The sequence below is a fragment of the Anopheles arabiensis genome, chromosome 2 (genome assembly GCF_016920715.1).
Source record: "Anopheles arabiensis isolate DONGOLA chromosome 2, AaraD3, whole genome shotgun sequence".
Lineage (NCBI taxonomy): Eukaryota > Metazoa > Arthropoda > Insecta > Diptera > Culicidae > Anopheles > Anopheles arabiensis.
The window spans coordinates 22,804,956-22,817,223 of NC_053517.1; the positions used below are offsets into that span (position 1 = coordinate 22,804,956).

Below are 12,268 nucleotides of genomic sequence, written 5' to 3' on the forward strand. Positions count from 1 at the left end.
GTTGGGGTTGCAGTAGTGGATGTGCAATTGTAATTCAATTTCGTTTTCTTTAAAGCATCCAAGAATTTAAATATTCATCAGGCAAGTAACCCCCCTCCCTACCGGGTGTGAGGCCTTTCTTGCTCCGTTTCAGCTCCGTTATTTCTGTCAGGGCCACTTAAACGGCAAACGGCATGAGTACACACAGTGGAGTCGTACAACACTCACCAACACACACCGGTGTACTGTTGGTGTACTGTTTTGAAAATCGGCCTACTTGAAACCCTTCACAAAGGGGACACGACAGCTCAGAAAAGAGGAAAGAGGAGTTGTGAGGGGAGAAACTCAAAGTACTCGATGATTATGATGTCGTGTTCGTGTGTGTGAGCAGCACCCGACGCCGTTAATCCGCTTTCCATCCATATCGCACTTGAAACCCTTCATCATCACACCCCTCCACCACCCTGCCGGCTACAATTAACTCCCCGCACACACGCACACACCACCGATGACAACGGGCCAAGTTCGACCAAGCACGCACACACACGGGTGCGGACGCGAGCTCGTTGAGCAAACAATGAAGTTTCGAAAAAATGAGCATTAATTATTTATGATTATTACTGTCATTGAGTGCTGCTACCCTCCCACCCGTCTGTTTCGTTGTCGTCGTCGTCTTAGGTGCTTGTTTTGATGTCCGAACGACTGTCCAGGGGGGGAAGAAACATGAAGGAAAATGGGGAGAAAAAATGGAGAGCGAAAACGACCCATCAATCGCGCAGTTGTTGCGATGGGCATTGGTTTGTTGAGTTTTCCTCTCGCCTTACATCCCTAAAGAGGTTCCCGCTACCTTTGCTTGCTTGCTTCACGGTCCACCTTGGGTCCTATCAAATGGACTTTGATTAGGAGCACCAATACGGAACTGCTGGCTACAGTGAGCTGATTGTCTTTTTAAATAAAACCTTCCCAGGCGCACGATGGACCGGCCCGATCGACCACATTTCGTTGCACGGCTTATCAGGGGCCGCTTTTGATAAGGCCTCTCAGCTAGATTGGAATGTGTTTTTTTGTGTTTGTAATTCGTGTAAGTGTAAACAGTCCATGTAGGTTTGATTTTGCGAAATGGCTCTCGAAAGCATAGCACCGACATGATTTATTTACCCTTCCAAGGTCCTGCTGGGTGTGCTGGGTATTACATGCTCCTTATTACGAAACACCGCCTCCGTTTGGAGATTGAACAGGTCCTGCGGGGCTCAAATATTAACCGGCCGCGATAAGCGTTATGGTAATTGAATCGAATGCATTGGTGAGCGTTAAAGTGCAGCCGGCAGCCGTTTGTGTAAGTGGGCAGCAGCATCGCGCCCACACTGTGTGCACACTAAGCCCTGTTCGTAAACGATCGTACCGTCGGGCGAATCTTGAGCGCCTCAAGCCCTAGTGAGTCCCTGCCCGGGTCGGCATAAATCAGATAATTAAGCTAGGGCTAGTGCACACACAAAAAAATGGTGGTCGTGGATGGTGGTAGTTTGCTCCATCATTACCGCCGACGGCCGACGTAAACCAATAACAAAATGCACAACCACAAGAGATGCGCAAGCGAACAACGATAGTAGGGGCATCATCTGCTTTTTTTGTTTTTGTATTTTTTTATGCCCCCCATCGGCGGGTGGGTGTTTGTGGAGGGCAGGCGAAAAACGGCACCACACACCAGGCACCTGGTACTGCGAGCTTTCACCGTGCACCGGACAAACCGTTCCGTTTTTGCAAAAGATGCAAAGGTGTGCAAAGACAAGGGTTATTATTGTTCTGCTGCATGTTAACACACTCGCGAGCATCGATTATTAATGCTATTTAAAATGAAATAAAATAGCCAATAAATCTTAGCGCGCGGGCGCGCACGCGAGATGCAGTACATGGTGCAGGAGGCAGGAACCTGTGTTTTCCTTCCCTCCCCAGATCTGCGATCGCGATGGTTGAGGTCCTCCAGTATGGCACACTAGGGGATGGGCTTTTGTTTTTTCCATCTTTTTTTCGTTTCGAGCAGTAATGCAGTGCGCTGCGAGAAACGGCAAAATGAAGCGATTGGGGCTGCTGCATATGCGCATCAGACGCTGTTGTAACATCGGACGAGGAAAGGCACAACTACAATTGCCTCTGCCGTGCTAATCGTTTAATGGCATTTTCTCCCACGAAGCGGGAAGACGTCGGTGCGGAAGAAAGAGTTTGGAAAATTAAATTAACAAGATCTATGGCTTGATTTGTAGCCCGTTTGGTTTGGTTTGGCAGGCCGGCTTCACTCGCTTTGATAAGCGTCTGCTAGGCGATCGTTTTTATAATGTTTCCTATTTAAACGTTAACATTTTTTTTACACGTTTTGCAAGCCCACGAGTCTTTCAGAGTGGGCCTGTTTCCGCCCGGCAGAGTGTCGGCGCTCGTTGTCACCATTTTACCGGCGTTCCAGGGCTCGGAAAACTATTGCGGTTACTTCCTATCCGTACTATCTTTTCCCCAACATCGGATGCGCTTTTTTGCAGCTTCAGTTGAGCTGTAATGCACCTAGTGAACGGAACATCCTGTTCCATTTGTGCAGTGAAGAGATAGAGGAGGAAAAAATCATTTCAACTAACGGAACCGGATGCACAGGGAACCGGCAATATGATGTCCATGTTGCGTTGACTTTTTTATATTTAAAAGTATTCACTGAATTTGTGTGCCTGACGTGTATTTTTTCTACGTCTCACTTGCCATATAATATGGTGTGAATGAAAATGGAACTTTTTTTGCGCCACCCATTTCCCGATAGTTATCGATGGAAAAGGTCTGAACGCTGAAGCTGGAAACCACTTTTCCGGTCCGGTGAAATGGGTATGGTTTGTCATGTAAAAAAAAACTGTCGATCGATTGCATTGGTTGCTGCTACTCCTGGTGAAATTACTCCTAAAAAATGGGAAAATCCAGCGCGGTGTCGTTGTCAATTGAAAATACATAAATTTCTTCTACCGCTTGTAGAGAAGCAATTGCAATTCGGGAGCGGAAAACAGAAATGATTTAGATAAAAGGGTCAAAGCATTTAATATAAATTGTCACCGGTTGGTGACCCTTGCTCCTTTTTTCGCTTCAGCATCGCGATCATGGGCTTTTCCTGATGGAAAATTTATGACAAACTAGCGAATGCAACAGGTAGCGAGTGTTTTACCGAGAACCGGCACAGTAGTGCGGCTGGCTCAAACATGGAGGAACGTTTTACGATGTAATCGCAGCGCTGTAAAAGTGCGTGCAAGTAATTAATTGTTAACTCGCTACTGGCAGCTGTCGTTAACACTCACGATTTGTTCCAAATCTTCCCAAAATGGAATTGATCTTTGAGCACTGTGAGGTTTAATTTGTCCATTCTTTGTTCAATGGTCTTTTTGCAGAGATTTACTCATTTTTGAGAACAGGAAATAGTATTATTTCATGTTTAAAATCGTAAAATCCTTGGAGTGGTTCCATGGTAATCATTTACCGATGAAATTACTCACACAATGTTGCAAATCATGTCACGTACTGGTGATCCAATTCTGGAACCGTTGAAGCGTGCAGCTCGTTGTGAAGCAAAAAAAAAAAAAGAAGAGCTCACTAACCCAATTGAATTTCCCTAATCGACCCCAAATGGACCCAATTTGCACCTTCCCTCATCGCACAGCGCTGCACGGAATCAATTTGGACGCGTTCTTGAACAACGTAACACGCCCGGTGCCGGCTTCTCGTCGGCAGCTTTGTACTGTCCCAACGGTCCGTCACTCCAATGCACTGCACTGATGGATTATGCGAAATTTTCCAATTTGCCCTAACTGCGCCAAGGTGTCGAACGGTGGTGGTAACGTAATGACTCCTGGCTGTCGAAAGGGGAAATTTTCTGACCACAAAACCGCACCAGACACCGCATCGAGCGCCTTGTTTTGCCAATCATGCTTATGGAATCGATTTTATTTGTGCTCTGTGTGTACGGAACCGGGCGGACGTCTTTCACTTCTGGGCTGGCACTCGTCAGCATGGTGCGTCACACCCGCACGTAACGAGCCATCGCCACTTTAAGCAAGGAAAGGCAAACGAGAGAAATGTATCCGGACATTCTTTTGCTCTGGTTTCACGCCGGGTACGTGATTTCAATCAATTCTTCACGGTCGTTTACGAATACTGAAGGAATAAAAGGCAGAGCGGTGCATTACTTGCAAGCCGCTTTTTGTTGTTGTTTTGTGTTCGGAAAATTCGTAATCCGTTTGTCAGCGGAACAGCAACCAGTCAGCCAGCAAGCCAGCCAGCGAGTCACCGCGTCATGTCCCTCCGGTAAGATGGTAGATAAGAAAAGGTTCATTACCGCCTAAAAATAACCACGATTTCTTCCAAAGGGCGGAGGGGGCAGTTACTGCGACGGTTGAGCCTTTTGGTTGCGGTTTTTCAACGCCAACTTTTTTTTTAAGACAATTTCCCAAAAGTGGAGTTTGATGATCCTTGGTACTTTTGGGCTGTAAGAAGGGTGGTTTTGCGCCTTTAGATAGCTATACGAACTGGCAATTGTCGTAGTTTAAAAAGACATTAGCCGGTTCCAGATTTTCCATTTTTTTTTCTTCCTGGAAAAACAGACGCACCTGCCTGTTAGCGAGTACAAACCTTTCCCCCGTAAGGAAGGAAAAGGAAGCAAGTAACACCATCCATTCTTCAGCCAAAACTGCAGTGGACGAGAGTAAGTGCTCTCTCGCTCCAGTTTTACCACCCCTGGTCGTATCGCGCTGTATAATTTATGGACAGCATCTTGTGTCTTTGTGTATTTCCCCATTGTTTTTCCCCCTGTCGTCCTGGTGAAAATGGGTACCGAAAATCTGACTCCCAGTTTCGGAAAGTAACTCTCACTCAGACGCATCGTATCGAAGCATCGTGCTTGAGCTACGGGGAAAACAAGATAAGCGGTTTTAATGTTGCGCGATTGTTTGCGTTGCAGTAGCAGTGGAAAGCACATTAAATTTTATATGTTTGTAGATACGGACGGAATGTAGTGTACAAATGATGCTGTCGGTAGTGCGCATCATGTGCGCCAAAAATGTCGGTGTCTTTTCTTTGCTACAACGTGGCCAACGCCTCGTGCCGTCAGATGATTCCTTGTTGTCTGTTTGTATTGAAGTACTCCATTACCTCTACAACTCTTTAATGGATGTTGGAATTTATCACCAACAGATGGGAGTGAAGTGGAAGCAATGGCAAGGTAAAGGCGGAGAAAGAGCAATAAGCATAATTTGATATGATTTCTCCCTTTCTCTCTGTCTCTCTCTCCCCTCTGTCGAACCATTCTCATTATACGTTAACGACGAGAAAATCAAATAAACTCATCAGGCTCGTGCTGACATCGAATAAAACTTGCATCGAAACAATAACGGCATACAGACCAAAAAAACAAGCCTTCCCAACTCATTCAATTGTCTCATAACACCAGGGCCTGGTCCCGTTCGTTTGCATCGCAAAACATAATGCACAGCAATAGCACCCCCCCTTTGCGCAGCATCATCACATCGTCCCGTTTAATGCCATTGCGCGGCACGATCGCTGCGGACATATTATTGCGATCGCGATTGGATTGTATTCTCGCGATCTGTCGTTGGACCGTGGTTGTCGATCCACAGACACACATACACACACACATACACCCGCTCGCCAAGTTCCTGGTGAGTGCCGAGTCTGGCCTAATTTATATGTTTCAATTCAAGGACCCGCGAATTCGCCCGAAACCCCCGGCGTGCAATGAATTATTTATATCTTTTCACACAGCATAAACTTAAACTTCGCTTTTCTCCGCGTGTGTGTGTGTGTGTCGTCTGTCTTGGGCTGTGCCGTTTGCTCATATGCACTGCACTGTGCAAACGTTCGCTTCCCCACGGGCTCCGTGCTTTTGAATCTGCCGAAAAAATCTGTCCGCGACCGCAACGGCGGAGAAAGGACGCATCGAGTAGCAGCTGCTTGTTCGTACGCCCGCCGTGGGTGAAAGGATGGTTGGCGGGACGGCTGGCGATGGTTTGCTTTATTTTTCCGGAAAACGCTCCACCCAAAAGAAGCAGCGACCGGAGGCAGGCGTTGAGTGAAGGCAAAAATATTATAATTTATTTTTAATCTGATACATAATAATGTTAATCTTTATAAACTTCCCAGCGCGTTACTCGATACTCGCTTCGCTTTGATTTCGCGCGTACGAATCCTTGCCCCGCCGCGCGCTCTCTCTCTGTCTCTCTGTCCTCGTCCCGGATGCGTGTGCCTTATGTGTGTGCCTTATGTGTGCACACAAATAGTGGGGGGGAGTTTTTCGCGTGTGCGCTGTTCGGGTTTATCGGTTTTCTGTTTCCCCAAGCTGGCGGGTGTGCTTGACCATCTTCTTCCCATCGCAGCCACGGTGTGCCGTCCGCTACAGTGAGATCGATGCTTTATGTTGTGTGTCCTGCGTCTTTTTTTTCAAACTCTCCACATTCGCTCTCTCTCTCTCTCTCTCTCTTCTACACTCAATGGTGGGGTAGTTGTGGTTGTTTGTGCCCGGTCTGGTGATTGTTGGTACATGCGCGCCAGACGCACATTGTTGTCTGACTTTCGGAGCGATTGGGATTTGTAATAGCTCATGGTTGGGGCCTCACGTTTGTAGTAGTTACTCCGCCCTGCTGCATCTTCGTCCCTCACCCCCCTCTTCGCTTTTCCAAGCTATATGTGAAGTCGAACGAAAGGCACCCCTCGATGACCCTGCACAGTTGCAGTTGCAATCAGTGCATTGCTGGTGGGATGTGGTTTTTATCTTTCTGAATAGAATTCGCCCGTAACGGCCTGTGGCTTGTATCTTCCCCCGTTTCCCAGCCCTTTTTGGTTGGGGTTCTATTTATCGATGCAGGTTAGGAAGTTACACTCTAACCTCTCCCACCCGAACGGTTGCGCCGCGGTGCAGAAACAGTGTCAGATAAGCGCTGCTGACCTGTAACCGTCTAACGGCCATTAAACTGCCACCATAAAGCACACTCACCCTATCGATTACGGTTGATTGTGTGAGCAGTTTTTGCCCCGTCGCCCGGACCAATAAAATGATTGCAAAATTTCTCGATAGCTCGATTAGCGTTGCGTTGAAAAAGTTAGATGCAAGATTTAAACCTTCATAGTTAAAAGGAATGACCCGTTTTCCCCCGAACCGTAGCCTCCGTTTGCAACGCGGTCAAACAGTGTCATTATCGGAAGGCAGCAGTTTTTTTGTAATCTTCCTTTCTTTGGCAGTGGAATGCATTCAATCTCGCCCGCCCAAATCGGAGCTGGTACATCTTCACCGAGCGAAAGAGAGAGAGAGAGAGAGAGAGCACAGGCGGGCCAGATTCAGGGCAAACGGATAACGCTCCGGCACGATCGAAACCAACCAACTGCTGATGGGACGCAGGGCGTACATGGGCCATGGGTGGGGGCTTGCAATGCAGTTTCGCGCGATCCGGCATATCACGAAGCTTTGGTGCATCATAAAAGTTGAGGAATTTTCTCACGGTCCTCCTGTGTGTGTGTGTCTGTGTCCGTGCAAAAGCAGCGTACTCGCGGCACGAGAGTGATGGAAGCCCTGCCGCGCGGCTGTGATGGTGCTGCTGATGATGATGCTGATGCTGATGATAGTCATCACCCCTTGGGTTGGGCCGGCATGGCATCCTTCACGGGCCATCAAACCGTTATGCCGTTGTGTGGGGTGGTGGTGGTGTACGCCCGTTAAGTGAAAGCACTCCGAGCATAGAGACCGATTTTGGCGAACACAAAGGTACAAACAATGCTACGGGTCGGTTTGCGGAAGAGATGGTTCTAGAGTTACACTTACAATTGCAGGAACTTGTAACTGGAGTGAGATCTGATTTCTGGCATGTCTTGTGCGTGTAGAAAGCATCTTACAGTGTGTGTCGAGGGAGAGGAGGAGACCAGAGGATTGCTTTAATAATGTTCGCGTATCATTAATCACGCGATGTAATTGAATCAATTAGTACAGGAGACATACACACACACATACACATACTCTGGGAGGAAAGGATCTAGTGAAGCTCTTTTTTTTGCCCGGGCAACGGTAAGGCAGACGTACCCGGGGACGTGGGAAAAGTCGGGTTTGAGGTGATTTATTGAGTGATTAATGATGCCAAAGCTGTCAGGTAGTGGAGTTAAAGGGCAAACGTCACCACGGTGACTTCCAATCGGGTTCTTCCTCCCGGGCCGGCAGCTGGGCTGCAACTCATCACACTTTTATCCTTTAATTTAAGATGTAACAGTCTCTGTAGAATCCAATAACGTTCAACCATCCACCAATAAAGGTCGTCGTGTAACTTCAATCCCACGAAAACCTCGCATCCCGAAGTATTAGATTACCACAAATTTGCAAAACTTCTTGGCAAACTGTTTATTGAGCCTGGAAGGGCGCTGCTCCCTTATGCCACACTCACTCGTAAATATTGTCCAATTCGTGGAACCAAATTTCGTCTGCACACACACACACTCAAACCAGGTAATTCCGTCCGTGCAACATTCCGTGCCCATACGCAACCACAACCGAAAGCTTCCATCACCCACAGCATCATCACCGTTGCACGTTGGAAGGATTTGTTTTTTGTGTATGCGCTGCACGTTTTTGCGTTTTGCGCGCGATCGGCTCGCGTAACATATGCGCGCGGGCACGGGCGTTCGCGGGCGGTGGAACGGAGTTCGGTGTGCAATCTACGCGCCCGGGCCATTGCCGCATTTTGGTCCACCATTTCTCGGTAGGATTGTTATTGTTGTTCTCTTCTTAGGAACAGGGAATGGCGGGCGCAAAGCAAAAAAAAAAAAAACACCGCCAAGAAAAACAGAAGAACCGTGCCGAACCGGGATCGATTCACTGGAAGCGGCAGACCGCGAGGAACGACGCATCAACTCGGCTGCATGCAGCATCCAGCAGTGGTGGCGGGCGGGAAGGACACTGTCGAGAGCAGGGCACGGCACACAACAGTTGCTTAAAATTGAATTTACACCATATGGCAAACTTCTGCCCCGGTGTTGGTGGTTTGGGTGGGCCCGCGGCGGCTGGGGCGGATTAAGCGATTCGGGCGATTCTTGGCTGGCACAAAATGCTTGGGAAAGGATTCTTCCATCCCCCCGCCCCCTAACAGCACACGTAGCAATGGGTTTCTTCTTCTTATTCACGCGTCTGCGAAGTGCAGGATTGTTGTTGCGGGTGTTGCTGTTACATCTGTTGTCCGGTTTCTGCTGCTTTCGAACGCCGGTGGTTCCGGCGAAGGATAAATTGGGCAGCAAGGCGTTGGTACACAAAACATATTTTTCTCTCTCCTTGCAATGGACCCCGGTTTCGGTGCCGGGCCCAACGCCAGGGTACGCCGCGATGTGAACGACCCCATTTCGGTGGTGGAATGTGGCGTAACGGATGGAAGCGCAAGCGTTTCATTTGGAGGGAAGCCTTAAATATATTACGCATCTTTGTCTACAGAAAGCGCTTTGACTGGACGCACGGGGCGCAAGGAGGGGCAGGTCAAGGCGACCTATATTGCCGTCAAACTACCCCATTCTGTCACCTTTCACTACGGTGGGATGTCTGATCGAAAACAAAAACGCTACAACGGAACGCCGTCTCGTGCATGATTCTCTATCGGGCGCTGTGATTGTCATATCCAATAAATCGCCTCATCATCACCGGCTCACCCCAAGAAAAAAGGAGAAAGAGGCTGAGAAGGGAGGGAGGGAGACGAAAAGGCATCAATCAAAACACTTGCCGCATTGTTTACCGTGGTGGCTGCGATCCAAAACTACGCTCGTGTTCGAACGCCTCCATACCACGTTAGGTTTTGCTCCAAGCCCATGCCCGCGCTTGCTGGCGCGGAAAATGCGCCAAGCTGTGCGACCCGAAGGACAGGGGGCCTTCTTCCATCTGCAGCAAGCAACGCACCAGCAAACGCAGCCCTAGCCGTGTCTAAGTCGTCCGGCCGGTCGCTACTCGATCATCGATCTTGTCCGGACAGCAAAACTCATCCTTCAGGGGGCTGAGTGGCACAGTACACGCGCGTGCACCTTTCCCAACCTCGATGCGTTCGGACGTAATCGATTTTCGAGCTACACAGGCAACAGCAACGATCGCTCCAAAACCGACGCTCCAAAACGGGGAAACACAACGCATGACAACACACGAGCAGCAGCAGCAGCAGCAGCAGCGAGGTGAAGAGTTATCGTGCAAGACCCTTACCGCGTGTACCGAAGAGGGTGAACCGGTGAAGACCTCTCGAGCAGCTACAGGGCCCAGCTGGGGTTAGCTTCTGGCAGCAGCAGCCAGCAGCAGCAACCCTTACCACTTGAACTTTTTCGAAAAAAAAAAACGAGCGATGCATAGAACGGGAACTGCGGGTTTAGTGGAGTTGCACTCGATCGCGCCTTACGGCAAGGTGAATACCGACTAATTTACCCATAATTATATATCTGTTACATTTGCTTCCCTCTTTCTCTATCGCTCTTGTTGATGGAGCGACGGATTCCCGAGGAGAACGAGAAGAAAGGATGCACTTGGAAACGTTGAATGCAGTCAAACCAAAACCTCTCGGTGTGGGTGATTGGATACTCTACCGGGTTCTTTACTGCCCATTCTTTTGGTCGTTTTAAAGCCAAGGTGGCTGATACGTCAAGAAAGGCGCACACATCGACCCTACCGGTAAGGTTTCCTTACCACGGGCAAGCGATCACCTCCACCCCAGGGGCTTCACTGGGTGCTTCCGTTCACCTGGGAACCGGCTGATCCGGTGTGAACTGTTCCCCATACGTTTGCTCGTAAACCGTCAAAACGGAAGAGCATGCTAAATTTCCTTGCACTGTGCAGGGAGAAGCAAAAATTAAACTTCCCATTTTGCCGCCACGATCGTGATATACTTTTCACATCATCACGTGCGATAAGTTATCTGTCTTGAGGGATGCGAGCGCGCGCGAGCCAGATACCTTTCGGGCATGGGGAAAGATGCGAAAGCAAAAGTGCACACAGCACAAAGAGCAAAAAAACGACCACTTCACGCAAATATGCTCACTTCTCGAAAGAGAAGGTTCAAGATGATAAAAATCGCTCCACGCACACACACACACACACACACACACACCACCGATAACCAAACTGTGCAGAAACCAGGCCTGGGAAAACTGACCAAAGCCGAAGCCGAAGCGAAGACACATCCATCCCGCCATCCAAGAAGTCATAAATAAAATTGGAACAACTGCCCAACCGGCTTGCCGTTGAACTCTTGGCCACAACAGCGCAAGAACGTACACACACACACGCAAACAGGCAAGCCGCATCCAGTACGGTACCGAGGGTGTGGTGATCTTCTTGAAGCGATCCGCAGCCATGCGAGTGGTTTTACTGCGCGAGGATGTTACGCTTATCGAACTGGTGGCAAGCGATGTGTACTTCACCCTTCCGAACGCAGGGTTTCGCTCCCGCTGCAACTGATTAATTTATACTACAGCTCCGTTACCGATTAGGCACTACGCTCAACAATGTTGGACGATCGCTGCACTGCAAGTGACGTTTAGATAGTGCCCCGCGTGTGCGAGATAGAATTGGTTGTGCAGCATCGTTTTTTTGTTGTTGCTTCTTCTGTTTTCCACCTGATACGATAAGCGAAGGGAAGATGTTAGTGGAGAGCAAGAAGCATTAGTAGGTGGATTGTGTAGACACACACTCACACGACCATCATTATGGTTCTTTGCGTCAGAACACGCGTGTCAGAACAAAGAAAGCACAGGCAGATGCCAGAGTTTGCGCAGCCAACAAACCGAACATCGTGTTGCTGCTCAGGGTGGCAAGAAAAAGCCGGTCTGTTGTTGGTCCATGAAATGTAGCAAACGCTAAAAAAGTGGGCCTTTTGGAGGCTTTTTTCTCGTTGTTCGTGTATGCTCGGTACATTCAACAACCATTTATTCGCCCATTCTTCTCCTTTTGTTAGCATTAAAACTAACACGTTTTTGTGTATCGTTTTTTTTTTCGCCCCGTTTGAGGCGCCTACCGCCGTTCCGTGCGCTAAATGATGTTTAAATAGGCTACCCCCGGAGGGCCTTTCTCGGAGTGAGCACAACTCGGAAGCGCTCCAGGAAGAAGCCAGCAAATAATAAAAAAAACTCTCCCTCAAAACCTAAAGGACCTTTAGCGAAAGGCAAGGTGATGCTGTGTCAACGTGTGTAATACACACAGGAAGGGGCGAATACGAGACGCCGAATGCCCAACTGAAAAAAGGTGAAGATTAATCAC

At 48.7% G+C, this 12,268-nt stretch overlaps 1 protein-coding gene across 1 annotated transcript in view; it reads right to left on the reverse strand.

Moving 5' to 3' along the window:
* Positions 1 to 12,268, reverse strand: part of LOC120908534 (nuclear receptor subfamily 2 group F member 1-B) — a 78,744-nt gene that overhangs the window by 38,622 nt on the left and 27,854 nt on the right. The gene's annotated exons all lie outside the window — the stretch shown is intronic.